The sequence below is a fragment of the Urocitellus parryii genome, chromosome 10 (genome assembly GCF_045843805.1).
Source record: "Urocitellus parryii isolate mUroPar1 chromosome 10, mUroPar1.hap1, whole genome shotgun sequence".
NCBI lineage: Eukaryota > Metazoa > Chordata > Mammalia > Rodentia > Sciuridae > Urocitellus > Urocitellus parryii.
Window position 1 is genome coordinate 73094554 of NC_135540.1, and position 20177 is coordinate 73114730.

The 20177-nt window shown below is 35.0% G+C and overlaps 1 long non-coding RNA gene across 1 annotated transcript in view; it reads right to left on the bottom strand.

The window, feature by feature from the left end:
- The window catches only part of LOC144257286 (uncharacterized), a 363085-nt gene that overhangs the window by 100844 nt on the left and 242064 nt on the right, over nucleotides 1-20177 (bottom strand). The gene's annotated exons all lie outside the window — the stretch shown is intronic.

Consider the following 20177-nt stretch of genomic DNA (forward strand, 5'->3'; position numbering starts at 1 on the left):
CTGGGCTGAGTTGCCACATGCACTTGAGAAATCCTAGCAGTTGCGCAAAGAGTCGTCCCAGAAGTTAGAAAGAGTGATTGTGTGCGAATGTGTAAATATACAGTACAAGAGGCTGGAACAACTGAGTGGGGCCAACCCTGAGACGCAGCCCGGGGTTTCAGATTTCATTTGGCAACTGGCAGCTTCAGAAGACTCGAGCCGCCTCGGTACTACTGGGGAGGCCGGCGGGAGCCCCTCCCTCCCACCGCCTGGGTTATCTGGGAGCCCGAGCGACACTGCGGGGCGCCTGGCTCTCCCCTCGACCAGACAGCACCCGCCCTGCCTTGGTCCCTCTGCAGCTGGCATCGCTCATTTCATTTCATGTGTAACATGGATACGCGTTGGTCACAGATAGGAGTCTATGGATGCCTGTCTCCTGTCCTCAGAAGCTCTGTAATTCTTTGCCAAACCCCACACACCGGTTTTATTTGCTTCCACCAACTGTCTCCGTAAAACCTTATTTCTCCAACTTAAGCCCTTATTCTTAGAAATGTGTATTTAGATGGAATGTCCTCTAGTTAGGTCCTTAGAGAAATTCTAAATATGATTTCCTTATCATGGCTTTAGAGTTCTCAGAATTACAGGGCATGCAAGATGACAGAGTAATATATATTTTCTGGATGTAGACCCCTTCTTCCAAAAAAAAAAAAAAAGTCTATTTCAAACTGAGATCTTACAGTTGTGATTATTTGGCACACCAATCACATTATTTCAAAAGTTTTATAAAGGTGTCTTTTGGGGGGCTCTTTAAAAATCATCACCAGAATTCTTAAGACCCAAGAGTCTCCTCTTTAGGGCTATCCAGGCATAGAGAAGATGAACACACATTCAGATTTAGAAACATCAAAAATAAAAATCTCAGTGGACACTGATCCATCTTTCGTCGTTTTCTTCTGTCTGGAAAAACCACTGAGGTCCTATTAGAAAGCTGATTTTCTGGTAGAATAATTCTCAGCCTTTAAATGAATCAAATTAAATTCTATGGGGGAAAATAACCTCTCTTGGCATTTCCTTTTTTAAAATGTGTGGAATTTGTAGCCAGAAGCAATGTACCCTATTTTATAATTTGTGAAAATAAATGACTTTCATCAACTCATGTGGCTTTACATGTTCCAACAGCTCCCTGGCAGGTGAAAGCCAGTGGGCAGTTTTAGATGAAAACTGGAAAACAATGAAATTAACCAAACAAAATCTGCACACTCCTGATGGACTGAAAAGCCTCAGGAAGGCAAGGTATGATTCAAATTTGTGACATTTTAAAAAAGACTCATGTTTGTGACCTATTTCAGGATCTAAGGAATATTGTCACTGCTATTTAGATTCAAGGTGATACAAAAATTGAACTCAGAGTGGTTACTGGGTAGTCCCTAGTCTGAAAAATTGATACACCCTACCCTTGCTTTCAAAACCTTCAACCTCTGGTGCTAGATATCATTTCATTGATGTTTGTGATACATGTGATTCTCTTAAACTAGAAACTACTAGAGAGTAAGATTAGGCAGGTGGAAGTGGAGGAGGATTTAAATTCATCAACACAAGTCCCTTCTTCCCCTCCTACTTCTCTGCAGAAGGGGTCATTTTATGCCCTTCTCAGAAGTCTTTGTAGGATTTAGCAGAGAATCTGTGACAAGAAAGAATAACCTGAAGTAGAATGTGATTGGTTGTTCACTAGACTGTATGTTATTCTGCTCTTCTTTTGTGGGTTGAGACTGGGAGACATCCCTCCTATGCATCTTAACAGCTTAAAAGGAGAGAATAAACTCTTGAACCAGAGTCTCTAAGTTTTATCCCCACCTGAGAAGCATGCTGATGTGACACAGACTCCAGGGAAGTGCTGTCACTTAGTTCCCAGAGTCTATACTGTGAATTGCCCCAGGGATCCTTTAAAGATAAATTTTACTGGTCAATATCAGTTCTGAGTTGAAGACATGTTTCTGACAAACGCTACAAAACCCCAAAATTATTCAAAGGGGAGGACTAACTTTCTAAGATTCCAAAGTTTTAAACCCTTACTTAAGAGGAAGATTCTACCAAACGTATAACAGCTATCAAGGGAAAGTAGGGTTTGAAGGGCCTCAGTGTTTGGGGGCATGTTGTGTAATACCTCCAGGACTAGAGGGATTACAGAGAACTAGAAATGAAACAGGAGAAAAAAGAAAGAAGAAACACTTAGACGAGTTGTTTGAACATCACTATTGCCAGAGTTAAGAATAGGAAAACTATAAAGAAAAAAACCCTGGATACTGTTCCTTTCATGCCATTCTTTTATTGGATCTTAATTAAGGGAAACTCAACAAGCATTTGTATAATTACTTTGTCTAATATTTCAAGTTATATGGGTCAAATGTTACTATTAAACAAGTATGGAATAAAAATGTCTTAGTATACTTTGCTAATTTAAAAATTGCAAGTTTTCCACCAGATTCTTGCCAGATTCTCTGAAGCCCTTTACATAGAATCACTCATTGTCATATCAGCCAATTGTTCATTAATATCAGATAGTAGGGCTTTTTAAATATGTTTTCTTTTAGGAAAGCATAAATTCCAAAGAGGGCAAAAAACACAGTAACAAAACTGAATAGTCAAGAATTGCCAAAATCCTAACATTTCCTAAGGACTCTTACCAACAATGCAGAACTTATGTGGGTACTGTAGTATGCCAAGATCTGATTTCAGGATTAAGATAGCAAGCTATGCCTTAAAGCATGTCTGTTTCCAAACGTCTGTTTTTGTTTTTTCTTTTCATTTCCCATTGGAAGTCCCTTTTTGACAAAGTCCAGCTTTGTCTTAGCTAAGTAAAGTGGAAAGCAATGAGGGAGTTTCAGGCCCACCCTCCCCTGAGTCTTTGGATCACATGATTCAGGGAAAGGGGATGTTCTGCTATTGTTAACCATGGGGCAAAATGAACTGTGTTAAATCTCTGGAAGAAAGACAATAAAGGAGAGAAAGAGCATAGAATAATCAACTATAGCCTTGGATTTCTTCTATTCTCTAATTCCATCTCAGACATGCTATCACTCAATGGCTTAAAAAATCAGGCATGTTATGTTGCCATTTAGATTTTGAGAGGATCATGGTATCACTATGCTCTTACTGAATTGATATATTTTGATAGAATACCAAGTTATACTCCATCATTCCCCAAGTATCCCTGCATAGATGGCACACACACACACACACACACACACACACACACACACACAAAATCCATGATTAAATTTATTTCCAAAACAGTGTTTGCTGGTACTTGTCTAATTACAGAATTAGTTAGCTCAACTCATGAAAATTGAAAGATACAAAGGAAAACAAAATAAAAGTCAAAATTTTTCTATGGTCTTATCATTTAGAGACAACTATTGTTAATATTTTGAAAAAATTATATATATATATATATATATATATATATATATATATATATATATATATATATACACACACACATACTTAATATTGTCCTGTCTTGTATAATTGTTTGTGTCATACTATAAACCTGGGCCCCAACTTTAATCCTCAATTTCTTTATCAAAATTATTTTCCTTTATGTTTTTTATACCTAGATTCAGGAGTTTGCTGGATTCTGTTAAAGAACAAAACTGTCCCTACTGAGATAAACATATTTCCCCCAGTCAGGTCCCACCAGAAATCTTCCACTTTATACCTGAATGTCATTCCTAAATATTTCACTATCCTAAAGTTTCTTTGTGCTTTCTGACTCACAAATTCTCTAAGACAGCCTTTATATTCCCATCATTCACAGTATATCACACTCCCTCCCTTTTCTATGCTTACCCAAGAGTAAAGGCATGCATGCACAAATCACACACACACACACACACACACACACACACACAGACACACATCCAAATGCATATTATGCATGCACACACATAATGTGAAATGTTTCTTCAGACATGCAGTTTTCCACTTGTAGACCCAGCTCTGAATATAATACTTATAATATTTAGCAATGTAATTACATTTGAGTACTTAATCCACAGCAAAATGGACTTATACCCAATGTACATACCATTTTGCAGATTAGCTATTCCCATTATTGGAATCTTCTCATTAATTTTTCTGAGGTGGGTACTGGTATTGAACTCAGGGGCACTCGACCACTGAGCCACATCCCCAGCCCTATTTTATATTTCATTTAGAGGCAGGGTCTCACTGAGTTGCTTAGCACCTCACTGTTGCTGAGGCTGGCTTTGAACTCATGATCCTCCTGTCAAAGCCTACCAAACCACTGGGATTACAGGTGTGCCTCACCACTCCTGGCCTCATTAAGTTTTGTTGAAAATTAAATACTTCCACGGAAATTAATACCATTCTTTTCTCAAGAATTATTTACTTGTAGTCTACCTAAATTGCATGTATCTTATAAAAGTTTTCTATAACCTTATTATGCATGTAAAAAGTTATCAATAATTCTTCACATTCATAGTTTTTGTGTCTCACTGCAGGGTCACATATATTCCAAGACTTATCCTCTATCTAGACAATCCTTATTTCATTGTATTTTAATCAGATTCCAAGCTCTTTAAATAATAGATATACTTTTGCCTCCAATTAAATTCTGTTCCCCTCTGCATTACCAGCTTTTTTATATTTGCAGATAATTTGAAAATTAGTGGGAAGGAAGAAACTTCACTTCATTGTGGATTCTTACCCCACTGATAGATAACATACAGTCAAGGCACAAATCTAACTGACAAGAATGCTAATGGACCTAGATACTAAGCATAACTGATCCCATGCTTGATTGAGTGCAATTTTCCTCATTTGGGTCATTAACTAGAGACTAGGGGCTGAGGACATTGCCTTGTATTGTCTAAATCCAAACAGATTATAAATAAGACAAAAGCCATCTTCTTGCTGCAGTGCAGACATATCATTCAACTTAGTATACTATTTTCAGTGCAAACTACGTAAGAAAATATAAATGAGTTAATATAGCTCATTACAATATATTAATAATGCTAATAATAAGATGATAGGAGCATGCCTTATAAATTGCCTTCCCATATATAAATGTCTTTGATTGCAACAATGGTAAAAACCCTGCCATTATTTACATTTTACAACAGAAAGAACAAAAAGATACACTGAATCCTCCTTTATTAGCAATCACATAAGCTTCAAACAGGTTGGAGATAAAACTGGAGTTCAAGCTATTCCAGTGAAAATTCTGGATTATTTTCACTATTGTGTCAGCAATGGCATCTTCCTATGCAAAGGACAGCACAATTTGCCTTTCCTGTGTCACTTATACTGTCCAGGTGTTTGACAATCATTGTTATTATGCTCTTTTGTGAGGAAGGAGATTGTCATCCTCCCACAGACCAATTTTAAATCCCATTTAAGGTATTAATTTTAATGTCTTTCCTGTTGAATCTTTTATTCAAGTTTCTCAAAAATGGCAAAATTAACTGCTTTCCCTTTTCTCTGTGCCTACCATCTGTTAGAGGTGCTAATAAACAGTGAATTGGTCAAAAAGCAGGCAAAAATATCAGTAAGTAGGACAGTAAGTGGTTCAGATAATTCACTACCTGGAAAATTAGTTCCTGGAGAAATGATCAAGATCTTTAAACTAAGACCTGAAAGTGAGACTAAAGAAAAATCAAAACTATAAGCTTGCTTTTAAAGACATAGAGAAGTTAAACAGAGGATGTTTACATAAGGAATAGAGTTATGCATAACTAGTTCCTCAATATTTAAAAAAACACCAAAAATAACATTTTTGGGAAATCAATGGAAATGATAAAGATTTTTAAATATTTTCAGAATAACCTAGGAAGACTTTCCAAGGAGACAATAAGCAAAGGGCAGTGTAAGCTGAGGGCTATGAATCAGAAACACCCCCCCCCCCGTAGTACTACAAAGTTATTTTATTTTCTCAAGTTTATGTTTTAAAGTGGTACCAAACAAACTGTGAAAGGACTTATTTTGCAAGAGTGATTAAGGTTAGACTGGAGAATAAGAGGAAAATTTCATGGGGTCTCAGATTCTAAGCCTGAATTATCTGTCCTGGACATTTTCAAATGAAGACTTTCTCCTCTGTGTGCTTTATTTAAGGAGAGTTCATTAAAAGAGGCTTCTAAGTGACAGTAATAGGAAATCATCCCAAGAGATAGAAACTGAGGCACCAGAATTTCAGCCTGAGGCACGAAGTATCTTTCCCGAAGAAGGATACTTTTGGAGGACATGAGAAGTTTTCATTCAAGTTCCTCTGATTTGAACTTGAGGAAAATGATTCCAAATTCATCAAGAAAGGGAATTGCAAATTAAACAAGTGACAGAAATAAAGATGATACTTTGGGAATCCTAATGACATCATTTCACGATAGGTCTATAGAAAGCCTCTCCAGCCTAGGTTGGGGATGGACAGTGGTGCTTATCATCTGCAAATTAGCAACAGCAAGATCAAGCTCAGCTGTGTCTTATGGGTTCAAATCTGGGGTGGTTTAAGGCTTTCAGGTTACCAGAAAAGAGAATGAACAGTGCCATTGAGTTTTGTGGCAGGAAAATATCAGTGACTCCTAAGGTGGGGACATAAGTTTTTCATTACCCAGGCAGGATTAAGTGGGAGTCTTAGTGGAATGGAGAATCCCATCAAGCCTACTGGTTGGACACTCAGAGCCTAAAGTCTAAAGGCAGAACTTAACCAGCATGTAAACATTCACAATTAATATAAAATTTGCCCATGTCCTTGCTTAAGATCCTGTAAACTACTGTAGATACTTAAGTGCTACCACAGGGGATTGAGAATACAGGGGGGAACTAGTTAAGCCCAATAATGGTACTTTTATTAAAAAGAAAAGTATTAGGAGAAATGAGAAAATTCAAGAAGTCACTGGTTGCCATGTACTAGGACAGTTCTTTTATACAGGCAAAAATGCTTAATACCCCCTAAATCCAAGGCTCTGTGCACAATATGAATTCAATTCATGTATTACCTGTACCTTTAAGAAACTGACATTCAATTGCTAAGAAAGGGGAAATTGAAATGGTCTAAATGTCTCCATCTTCCTTTAAGGAAATGTGGACAGGATGGCATGACATGGACATTTATGCTTAGCTAATATCTAGTTTCGAATAGTTATTAGCATCATCTTCACAGACAAATAAAGGCTTACTTTTCATTGGATAATGGCATATTGTTATATGAGACATACCCAGTCCTAGACTTTAACCAGTGCATAAAGATATTTTGATATGTTTTACATTTTTATTTGTTTGTTCTTTAAATTCTCAACACATTGCTGTATAGACCAGAAGAAAACGAGCATAATTAATGTGAAAATTTCTCATATGGGTTTTCTTAGCATGCATTGCACAGAATCTCTCATTTTGAACCATGAAGTAATAGAAAAAAAACATGATCTATAAATAATTATAGGAATTTAATGATAGTATCCAAGCTTTGGTAATCAGTTTACATTTACTTATTTTCTGGGTTGAATACTACACTAAAAAAAAGCCTAATACAACACTAATGAAAATTTCTATTTTTTTAGCATAACAAATTTACTTAATCATAGTTTTACGATCCAGAACCCTTCAGTAAGATGACTCAAATATCCTGAAAAAACTATTTGTATGCTTAGATTAGATAAACAATGACAGCCATGTAGGACTGTGACTTAACAAAAGGTCACAAATTAATGGAAACAGACTGAGTGAGAACATCTAGCAAGGCCTGTCAGATTCTTCTTGGCTGCTCCATTGTAGCATTTCTTCCTCCCAGACATAAGGCAGGATCCCTCTGGAATGTGTGATGACCTACTATTCAACAAGGACAAGTCAGAGACTTTATGGCCATCTCCAAAACAGAAAGGTGAAGTAATTTTAAATAATAGTTCCTTTTTTATGGATGTCCTTAAAGAAAGGGAATTATAGTTTCTATGACCTGGGTAGAAGAATTCTGGTATCTATGGTTTCCTTTGGGGAAGAATGGGGACAAGGTAGGTAGGAGGAGATCAGAAAGAAAATTTGCTCCTGAGGCCTTTTATAGTTCTTTAATGCAAAGTACTCTGCATGTCAAAGTGCCATAATTTGGGGTATCATTTTCTGAACCCCAAATGCAAATAATTACCTGTCATAAAACTGTTTTTGTTTCATAGTTATCTCTAAATTTTTAACAAAACATAAATAGAGATAACCAGAAACTTCACCAAAAAAAAATGTTAGAACTAAAAAACAATCTTCAAAAAGTTACAGGACAGGAAATTAAAATACAAAAATCAGTTGCATTTTTATATAAAATATTTACACTTAGAATTATTAAATCATACACTTATCACTTCTTCTGTTGAAATTAAGATTATTTGTTAGTGAACAGGAATATACCTTGCCAGAAGGATGGTACTTTCTTGCTTAAGATAATTTAGCACCTCTGGTACATGCCAGAAAATCTACTGTGACATGAACTTTTAAAAATTATCTCTAGATCAGTATAAAAGTGAAATGCTTCTCCTTTCTGTCTAATCTGCATAAAGATATATGGGAACAATGATTAAAACCATTGAAATAAGCTACCAATTTAGAAAATTATATAAATATCCCTAAAGCAACATAATGTTTTATTGGTTATTTTTAGTTATACCTGACAGCAGACTCCATATTGATATAATTATACAAACATCGACTGACTATATCTTATTCTAATTAGGATCCATTCTTATGGATGTACATGATGATGAGATTCATTGTATCGTTTACATTTGTGCACATATGAGAATTATGTCAGATTCATTCCACTCTTTCCTTTTTCTTTGCCCCCTCCCTTTCATTTCCCATTGTCTAACCTACCGAACTTATATTTTTCCCCTCTCTCCTCCACCTTATTGTGGGCTAGTTTCCATGTATCAGAGAAAACATTTGACCTTTGATGTTTTGGAACTGGGTTATTTCACTTAGCATGATAGTCTCCAGATCCATACATTTATACATTTGCTGGCAAATATCATAAAGTCATTCTATTTTATGGCTGAGTAATAATCCAGTGTGTGTGTGTGTGTGTGTATGTGTGTGTGTGTGTGTGTGTGTTACATTTTCTTTATCTATTTATCTATTGAAGGACACTAGGTTGGTACCATAGCTTAGCTATTGTGAATTGAGCTGCTATAAACATTGATGTGGCTGTATCAGTGTAGTTTCCTGATTTAAAATCCTTTTGATATATACTAAGAAGTGGGATAACTGAGTCAAATTGTAGCTCCATTCCAATTTTCTGAGGAATCTCCATAGTGATTTCCAGAGTGGTCACACCAATTTTCAGTCCCACCATCAAGGTATGAATTTACCTTTTCCCCTACATCCTAACCAACATTTATTATTGCTTGTATTCTTGATAATTACCATTCTGATTGGAGTGAAATGAAATCTCAGGAGAGTTTTAATTTGCATTTCTCTAATTGCTAGAGTTGTTGAACATTTTTTCATATATCTGTTTACCATTCCTATTTCTTCTTCTGTGAAGTGTCTGTTTGATTCCTTCATCCATTTATTGATTGGATTAGTTGGGTTTTTGGTGTTAAGTATTTTGAGTTCTTTATATATTCTGGAGACTAATGTTCTATCTGAGATCAGATGGCAGACTTTTCTTCTATTCTGTAGGCTCTCTCTTCATGCTTTTGATTGTTTCCTTTGCTGTGAATAAGTTTTTTTTAGCTTGATGTCTTTCCATTTATTGATTATTGATTTTACTTCTTGTGCTGTAGGAGTCTTGTTAAGGACATCAGTTCCTGAGGCAATATGTTAGAGTGTTGGGCCCTCATTTTCTTCTAGTATGTGCAAGAAAACTTTCTATTTTAACCTTTAGCTTTTGTTACTTACAAAATTCTAAAACTGTACACATTCAGATTGAAGTTTTCTATACTATGAAAGTCGAAAAGTGACAATGTTTAGACTAGTATAATTTACAGGCGTAAAAAATATTCAGCAGTTATTATAATTTTTTCTAACCTCCCTTTTGTTTTGGGTGAATCACCGTAAAAATGTCAATTTCATTAGGTTTTTATAAAATTAATTTTATAAGAAAAATATTTAACATTAAGCTCTTTGCCATGTATAAAAATGGCATTGGGCTGGGATTGTGACTCAGTGGGCATGTGCAAGACCCTGGGTTTGATCCTCAGCACCACATAAAAATAAATAAGTGAAATAAAGGTATTGTTTCCAAATACAACTAAAAAAATAAATATTTTTTAAATGGCATTAACTCCTTCAGATATAATCTTCTGGATTTTTAAAAATATATTTAGAAACAAAAGATTAATTAAATTTTAAATTTTGCACAAAAAGATCATATTTAGAATTCTTGAGACCATAGATTTGTGTTAATATTTAAATTCAAAGAAAACATTATAGTAAAGCTAATTAACTTTATTAATGAAAATGTCAACTCCAAAACAAAAAGGTTATTTAAATTTATCTTTGCTTAAATATAGTTTCTTCTAGTAAGTTATCATATTTAGTACTATTTTTTTTCTTGCAAAAGAAGTTTAATAGGCCCAAAGTTCAATACTAGTAATATAAATATGTTATTAATTGATACATATTATATTCATGTTGACTTTTAATTACTAGTTATATTTCTAAAATATGCCAGTGTACATAACCTATATAAACAAAGCCATTGATATAGTAAAAACATTACATTTGCATTTTATCAAGATAAGATTAGTGGCTATATGGTTGAATTTTTAATTTAATAGCTACAAGAATCTGCCACTGAACATAGACCTTTCCAGAGTGAAGCACACTTGCTCCAAAATAAAATACTAGTCAATGAACACACAGCTTACTAACAACCTAGGACACTGAGACACATTTATTCAGTAACCTTCTTATTATGCTGCTAATGAGTCATCAAAACTTTGTGTGTTTTTTGAACAGTCATAAAGCTTTAAGATAAAAAATGAATTATTTATTTAAAAGGCTGCAATAAAAAGATTGGTACATGATCCACATTGAGCAATGTTCACTAACACCATCGGTCATTCCTTAGCTCAATAAAGTCAAGATTTATTTACCAGATGAAGAGTCTTTGAATTATTCATTACATAAAGCTCAATATTCAGAATTTGGGGGAAATAATATATATCCAGCTTCATTCTTCCTTTGATTTTACTGTGTCTCAACTACAAAGTCAAATACATAAAATAGAAGTTTGTGATAAATTATGAGAGACATTTGTATGGCAAGAACATGAAAACCCAGATGTGTTGACCAGAGTACCCACTTTTACATTTCCCAACTACCCGCCCAGAGAGACTTCACAGGGAGGTCCTGGTATGGGGACCTGGGATATTCTCTTTTAGATTATGACATCAGTGGCACTATCCTGGGGAAAGAAGACAACATAACAGCTTTGTCTGAGAATGAAAATATCACAGGCTTCAACAAAACTTTTTCTAACATTGCCCCTGCATATGTATAACTAGTATCTAATAAAATGCTAATTATTACTGAATTCACAGAAATTTCATGTCATTATAACTTTGTTAGCCAATAGAATATTAAAACCATAACTTATATATGAAGAAAATTTTAAATATTTTGACATTGAAAGAGGTCCCGAGAGTTGGGGGAAAAGGACTATGGAAAGACTGTGGGCCTCTAACTTGACTGTCCTCTCTCCTTCAGAGTTACCATTATGCTTGGAAGGTGGACAAGTGCTGAAGAAAAGCACATGCTTATTGCAACTACTCTGCTCCAACAGTATGAACAGCACTAGTTCTTTGCAAAATTCACTGTAGTGCCAACAAGGTCACAGCAATTTCTAGAGCCTACAGTCTAAATATCTGCTGCCATGTACTTTACCAATGGAGACAATAGAAAAATGTGCATAAAAGATCCCTATAAAAATGATTGTGCTTGTTTAAAAATAGCTTAATCATTTTTGTTACCATTTAATGGAACCTATTGAAATGACTGTCATGAGTCTATCTAGATAGCTCCACTATAATTCATTTTTAATTAACTTGATCATTATTTTAACAATGCTAATAAACAAGCTATGCTGCAACCTTATTATAACCTTGCTTGAGTTTAACAAAATGTAGAAATCTAAACATTTTTCTTTTTCTATTTTCATGATTTCTATAGTGATACTGATAAATTGCATTATTAATATTGAGTAATTCCTATTTTCATTCACTAGTCTTTCCTTAACAACCTTCAGTATTTATATATTCCAAGAGGAGTTCAACTTCCTCTTGCCTGACCACTACCTTCATATCACAGCACCCAATAGCTGTAGCTTCAACAATACATACAGTAATATTTGCATATTTTAAGCCCAGAGGTTCAAACATTGTATACTATATTTATGGATATCAGACATTTCAGATCTTTGGGATATAATAAAGATTGATTAAAAACAGAAGTGTTCAACTCTCATACTCCAATGTACAACACAATCTAGATGTTGCCATGAACATTATGAGAGAACTGCACATACCAGAATCTTCATAGGAGTTTCACCCTGTGGGGTGTATGGTGAAGACAAGAAAAGGCTGGCATAAATCATGGCAAAAGTGTCATCAATGCAAACTGACTTTCTAGAAACTTCTAACAGCAAGCCTATCCTCCTATTCTTAAAAGAAAAAACAAAAAAACTATGAATTGGCCCTGGCAATTTTTCTTTTGTCCTTAATTTTTGTTAGTTTTTGGTACTAGTTTCTACAGTAGTTCATTCTTCACTTGCTGTCTGATATACACCCACAATCACATATCACATAACAATTTATTGACCATAGATCACAAATATCACATAGGCTAGCTGTGTAGTAGGATAATTCATTCCTTGAAGTTTGTAAGTACACTCTATGATGTTTGCATAAGGACCAAGTCAGAATGTGTCCCTATTGTTAAAGGATGCATGACCATACAGACACATACACACACACACACACACACACACACACACATACACACACATACACATATAAATGTATCTGCACATATATTCTATTCTATATATGGTTCATATGTATTCTAATAATGGATTTAATCTTGCTTATTCTTTATTAATCAATAGTCTCCCCACCACAGATTTGCTTGTTGTATGCATTAGCATGCCCTCTGAAGCTAGAAGTCATTGGTGTCATGATATTACCCCATAGGACTTTTTGAACATAAAATTTAAACTTGTATGTGGATTTTAAAAAACACAGTGCCTAATACATGTAGCAATTTTAAATAGGGCTCATGTTATTCATACAATTCAGCCTTAGGACCTCTTTTATAAAGTCCCTACCACCTCCACCCAGAAAAAGCATCCATCTCATTCTCTCTCTAAATGCTCTCTGAAAAGTTGACCTTCATGAGTCAAGAACCAAAAGAGCACTAATAATATAAAAACTAAGGTGGGCAATGCAGTCAATATGAACATTTGTAGCAAATAATGAAAAAAACAGGACTTCCAAACACAAACCTCAGGAAGGCATTTTTTGAGAAGCTTGCAAATGCGGTCAGGTGTCAGTTTTATCTAATATGAGAAAGCAAAACACTCCCTTGTCTTCCAGGTAACTTTTTAATTTAAATGTGTGTACAAACAAGTGGCAAATTGAATTTCCTATTCTATCTCTAGAATTAATTTACTTTCCTTTTTTATCTTTTCTTCACCACTCATCCTTGTTTTACACATCAGTCCAGAAACAACCTAGGGTTTCCTTTTACAAATAAAGGTTAGGGTTGCAGAGGATTCAGAGGAAAAGGAATGGCAGTTGTCATACACACAGACTTGTCTGATCTCTTCTTCTTGGTTCCTCTCGGTCTCCCCACCTTAATGCTGGAATGCATTCTGGGGACATTATGCCTAGGAAAATGGTTTTCCTCATAAAAACTAACTCTGTTTTCTCCTAAATGGAGGTAAGTCTCAGTACACATGGTTGTGTGCCTAAATTCTGGTGGGAGTGATGGAAGAGGATGTATTAACTCCTAACCCAATTGTTTAATTTCAGAGGTGAGTCACTCATTTTGGACTAGACCACAGATTATATATGTACACAGATATACACACTAACTTTGACGACAGAGAACAAAAACTAAAGTTGCAAACACTTTGTTTTGTCACATTCAACAGGAGAGAGGTCAAATCCCTGCTAAAAAGAAAAAAAAAAAAAACAGTGGTTATAAGAAAAAAAGAGAAGCTCAAGAGTGAACAGGAAAATAGGTAGGAAGCCAGCCCAGAATGGAGCTGTGTCCTTGCAGATTACATTGCCCAAGGTGGTTCTATATCCTGCTCTTCCCAGCTCAGAAATGGAGGAAGACACAGTTCAACTCCTTAGTGGTCATGTAAATAGAATAATGGAATTCATTTATCCTGGCAGCACACTTAAAGCAGCAGGAAATACATCCTGATAACTTTGATTGAAACGACAAATGTTTTTCTCATATAAATATTGTTCACATGGTGAATAGGTCCCAGGATACTTCTATGTAATGAAATTTACCTAGACTATGGGATGCTGTCCTTGAAATACTAAATGATGTTTTTCATTTGTTTTCTGTTTTTCCTCTCTCCCCTGTGCCTTTAATTTATGCCTCTGACCAGGGATGGTACAGGGAAGACAACAAAACACCTACCAAAAGAGGAGGTTCAAAAGCCTGTGGCTCAGAATTATAGAAAAACTGGTATAAATAACAAAAGACTTGGGAAGAACTGTTTTGATTCAGAGATAATTCTCCAATGTGGAGAGCAGATGAAGGAGATCTCCTGAGAGAAGATTGAGACAAAGGAGTGATAAATAAATCAACACAGAGACTTGGGTTGTCATTCCCCTGAGATCCATGAACCTGGGCTACTACTCCCACCCATGAGTGGGAACTGAACTCCCACATAAGAACTGAAGCATGGAGAGTCCAGTCTGCATTCAAGTAGGCAATGCATTCTGTGGACTCAGAGAGCTTCCCTCCATTTGAAATGGCATGACCACGTTCTTTTTTTTTTTAAATTTTTTTTTTTATTTTTTCTTAGTTCTTGGCGGACACAACATCTTTGTTGGTATGTGGTGCTGAGGATCGAACCCGGGCCGCACGCACGCCAGGCGAGCGCGCTACTGCTTGAGCCACATCCCCCAGCCCATGACCACGTTCTTTTGATCAAATTTACCCTTACCCATTCAGCAGAAAAGCTGATAAGATGTTCAATCCTTTGCCCAGTTCATATGGGACCTTCTGTTACCTATAATGCAGAAAATCTCCTTTCAACTCTAAACTTAAAAACAGAGGCAACACTGAAAGGTAAAAGTGTTGCCTTGGAAAACTATAGGTAAACAGGGTATAGGAGGAAATGCCCTTCTGAATATGTATACCTCATATTTAATGTACCTTATGAATAAAATCAGAGGTTGTGGCCAAGCTGAGAGTTTTTTCTTCATTCTAAGACTTTTTCCTTCATTCTAAGATCCTGAAGTAGTGAAGAGACTGAGGAAATTGAGTTTGTAGGTTCAATAGTGGCAGCTTATGGAATCTGGGGTCTGATTAGACAAACTAAGCATGACTAACATTTACTGAGGACTTACTCTTAAGTTTTATGTTAGATTCTTGTCTATATTATCTCACTTGGTCCTTTTACCAATAGTATGAAGTCTAGAAAAAACATTCAAAGATGTTGGAAGGAGAATTTGACTGTCACAAAGCTTTTTCCTCTAGTCCATGATCTTCTCCAAATTCCTGTAGTCTAATTTACAAGTGGGCATCAATATCACAACCTTTGCCCAAGTTCAAATCCGGCTCTCTTGGATACCAATCACTCTATGTATTGTTTCCAGTTTCTTCAGGAACCACTTAAATACTACTCCTTATTACCAGCAATGACCTAATGTGTAAGGACTTCATGAATCAACATCAATTTTTTCACACCAAAATAAAAAAGCTTATTTCATGATTTTTTTTTTAAACTACGCACATGAATACTAAAACTCACATGGTGAATCTGATGAAGCACCATACAGAAAACTGAAGCAAGGCAGCTAGGACCTGGAGGGATCCTGGGTTTTACAAGGATACTCTTAGAGAAGATGCAGTCACTGAAGAGAGGTGATTCTGAAGTTTTATTCTGTAATGTCATGAAAAGCAACTCACCTCCTATACTTGTGAAAGAAAGCAGATCAAAGACTCAAGTTTTAGAACCAGGAAACAGTGTCTGTGTATATAGAAAAAGTGGGCAGCATATGAGTCCAAATTCAAGTAGGTAAAGGTCCAGGAGCAAAAAGTGGCAGTTGCCTCAAAGTCCATACAAATAGTAAGCACCCAGCAGATCTTTGCAAATTGACCTAGCAGCTAGATGCATGTTGTGTAAAGACCAAAAAGGGTCAACCACTGCAGAATATGAATCTTTGTAAGAGTGGAGATTTAGCCATAATGGATGCCTTGCCCTGGCTATGGGGAAAATGCCCCAAGAAAGGAACAGTTTGGGCTCTCACCTTTTCTCAACTCTTAATGTGAGTCCAGAAACAGGTATCTAGAGAATGAGTCCCTGGGAGAAGAGGACTGCTATAACTGAGATATTTTCTGATCATAGTAGAAAGCAGATAGGTAGCTTCTTAGCAAGCCAATCTCTACTATTCTTTCACTCTAACTTTAATTTTTTATTTCTCTCTTCTCCTCCCTCATAATCATCACATTCTACATCACTTCTGTTCCTGTGCACGATTTGAAATTGTAAACCCTTTTGTAAACTTACAGTTTTTGTTATAGGCAATAACTGATCATATCATTTCTGCTTATTGTGACAATTAACACTATAGACTGCATAGCAAGAATTATTTGTTCTAATGCTGAATATTGTTTGCATTGGTTGTTATTACTTGTCTCCCCTTAAACAGTGATATACTGGAAAACTTCAAAGGACACTATAAGTCCACAGGGTAGAAACTCTATTTCTTCAGATCCATACTGTTAAGTGGGTAGACACACTAACAACGTGAAAAAGCAAAGGAACAAATCACCCCCAAACAAACCAATATACTTCAATAACAGAATCCATTGACACAACAGTGAAAGAAAAGTCACAGGAGTTTAGTTAAATTAACCTCTAAGGTAAAAAGCAATGTAAGGAGTGAAATCAGAGAGATAATAAAGGAAGTGAAAGATCACTTCAATCAAGAGATATTCTGAAAAAAATTCAGCAGAAATCCCTGAAATGAAGGAAATCAATAGACCAAATTTAAAATTCAATGGAAAGTATCACCAACAGACCAGACTACTTGTAAGACAGAGTTTTAGCAATGAAGACAAAACATATAATCTTGAAAATAAAGTTGATCATGCAGAAAAGATGTTAAGATGCCATGAACAAAACTTTCGAGAAATATGAGATAACTCAAAAAGAGCAAATTTAAGATTTATTGGGATAGATGAAGGCTTAGAGATACAAACCAAAGAAATGCACAATCTTTTCAATGAAATAATATCAGAAAAATTTCCAAACCCAAAAAATAAAATGAATAATCAAATACAGGATGCTTACAAGACTCCAATTATAGAAAATTACAACAGACACACACCAATGTATATTATGATAAAATGCCTAACATACAAAATGATAGAATTTTAAAGGCTTCCAGAGAAGAACTATGGGTCATATTAGAGGGAAAACAATCCAGATCTCAGGTGATTTATCAACACAGACCCTTAAAGTGAGGAGGTCTTAGAATAATATATATCAAGCTCTGAAAGAAAACGGATGCCAGTCAAGAATTCTACACCCAGCAAAATTAAACTCCAGAACTGACACTGAAATGAAAAGTTTCCATGATCAATAAAAGTTTAAAAGAAGCCAGGCATGGTGGCCCACAACTGTAATCTCAGCAGTTTAGTAGGCTGAGCCAGGAAGATTGGGAATTCAAAGCCAGCCTCAGCAAAAGTGAGGTGCTAAGCAACTCAGTAAGTCTCTGTCTCTATATAAAAATACAAAATAGGGCTAGGGATGTGGCTCATGGTCAAGTGCCCCTGAGTTCAAACTCCAATACCTGACCCCTGCAAAAAGTCAAAAGAATCTGCAAATAGAAAGCCTGCACTACAAAACATACTCAATAAGATATTTCACGAAGAAAAAAATAAAAAATAAAGGTGAAAACTAGCAAAGGGGAGAACTGTACTAGAATAATAGTCAATCAAATTTGAAACTAATTCAAATTAAAAAACAGAAATAAATCAAGATGACAGGAAATAAAAATAATTTCTCAATAAAAGTAATGAGTATAAATAGTCTAAACACATCAATCAAAGGACACAGACTAATAGATTGGATTAGAAAAACAAGACCCAACTGTCTCCATGAGACTCACCTCATAGGCAAAGATATCCTCTGACTCAAGGTAAAAGTATGGGGAAAAAACTTATTGTTCACATGGATCTCATAAACAAGCAGCCGTTTCTATCCTCATATCAGATAAAGTGGACTTCAAGCCAAAGTTAATCAGAAAAGACAAAAAAGTTCATTTCATACTGCTTAAGAGATTACACATTCATAAGACATAACAATATGAATAAATAAACCTCAAACAATGGAGCATCTATGTTCATCAAACAAATCCTTCTCAATGTCAAGAATTAAATAGATCATAATATAATAATACTGTGTGACTTTAAAACACCTTTCTCACCACTGGGTAGATCTTCCCCCCAAAAAAAAACTGAATTAAAAAGCTATAGAACTAAAAAATAACAATAATAATTTAGACATATATAGAATATTTAATACACTCTCTTCTCAGCAGCAACTGGATTCTTCTCTAAAATTTACCATATATTAGGTCACAAAGCAACTCTTAGAAATACACACACACACACAAAAAAAACAACCAGATAATACATTGCACTTTCTATCAGATTATAATGGAATAAAATTAGACATCAATGATAAAATAAAAAATAGAAGCTACTCTAACACCTGGAGACTAAATAACATGCTATTGAATGACCAATAGATAGCAGAAGAAATCAGAGATGAAATTAAGATACTTAGAAGTAAATGAGAACACTGATACAACATATCTAAATCTCTGTGACACTAAGAAGGCAGTGCTAAGAGGAAGTTCATTGCATTGAGTGCATTCATTAAAAAAATAGAAAGTCACCAAATAAATTACCAAATATAACATTTCAAAGACCTAGAAAAGAAGAACAAATTAACAACAAAAGCAGTAGAAGCCAGAAATAATTAAAATCAGAGCTGAAATCAGTGAAATTGAAACAAACAAAAATTGACAAAACAAAAGCTTGAAACCTTGAAAAAATAAATAAAATTGATAAACCCTTAGCCAAGCTAACAAAGAGAGATAGAAAACTAAAATTACTAAAATTTGTGCTGAAAATTTGTGCCATGACAGACACTACTGAAATACAGATGATAATCAAAACTATTTTGAAAATTTAAACTGATAAAATAGAAAATCTTGAAGATATTGACAAATTTCTAGAGACATATGACCTATACAAATTGAACCAGGATGACATAAAAATTTAAACAGATAAATTTCAAACAATAAAATTGAAGACACCATCAAAAGCCTTCCAACAAAGGAAAACCCAGGACCAGAAGGATTCTCAACCTAGTTCTACAAGAACTTCAAAAAATTTATACCAGTATTTTTCAAATTATTCCATGAAATAGAAAAGGAAGAAACCCTTCCAAAATCATTCTATGAAGCTAGTATCAACCTGATTCTAAAACCAAATGCACATCAAGGAAAGTAAATTTGAAACCAATATCCCTCATGAATATAGATGCAAAAATTCTTAATAAAACTCTGGAAAATCATATACAAAAACATGTTTAAAAGATAGTGTATCATGATCAAATGGAGTTCATCCTAGGGATTGCAAGATTGGTTCAACATATGGAAATCAATAAATATAATTCATCGCATCGATAGACTTAATGACAAGAATCACATGATCATCTCAATAGATGCAGAAAAAGCATTTGACAAAATATAGCATCCATTCACGTTCAAAACACTAGACAAACTAGGGATAGTTGGAACATACCTCAACATTGTAAAAGCTATATATGCTAAGCCCAACACCAACATCATTCTAAGTGGAAAAAAAATTGAAAGCATTCCCCCTAAATAATGGAACAAGACAGGGATGCCTTCTTTCACTACTTCTATTCAACA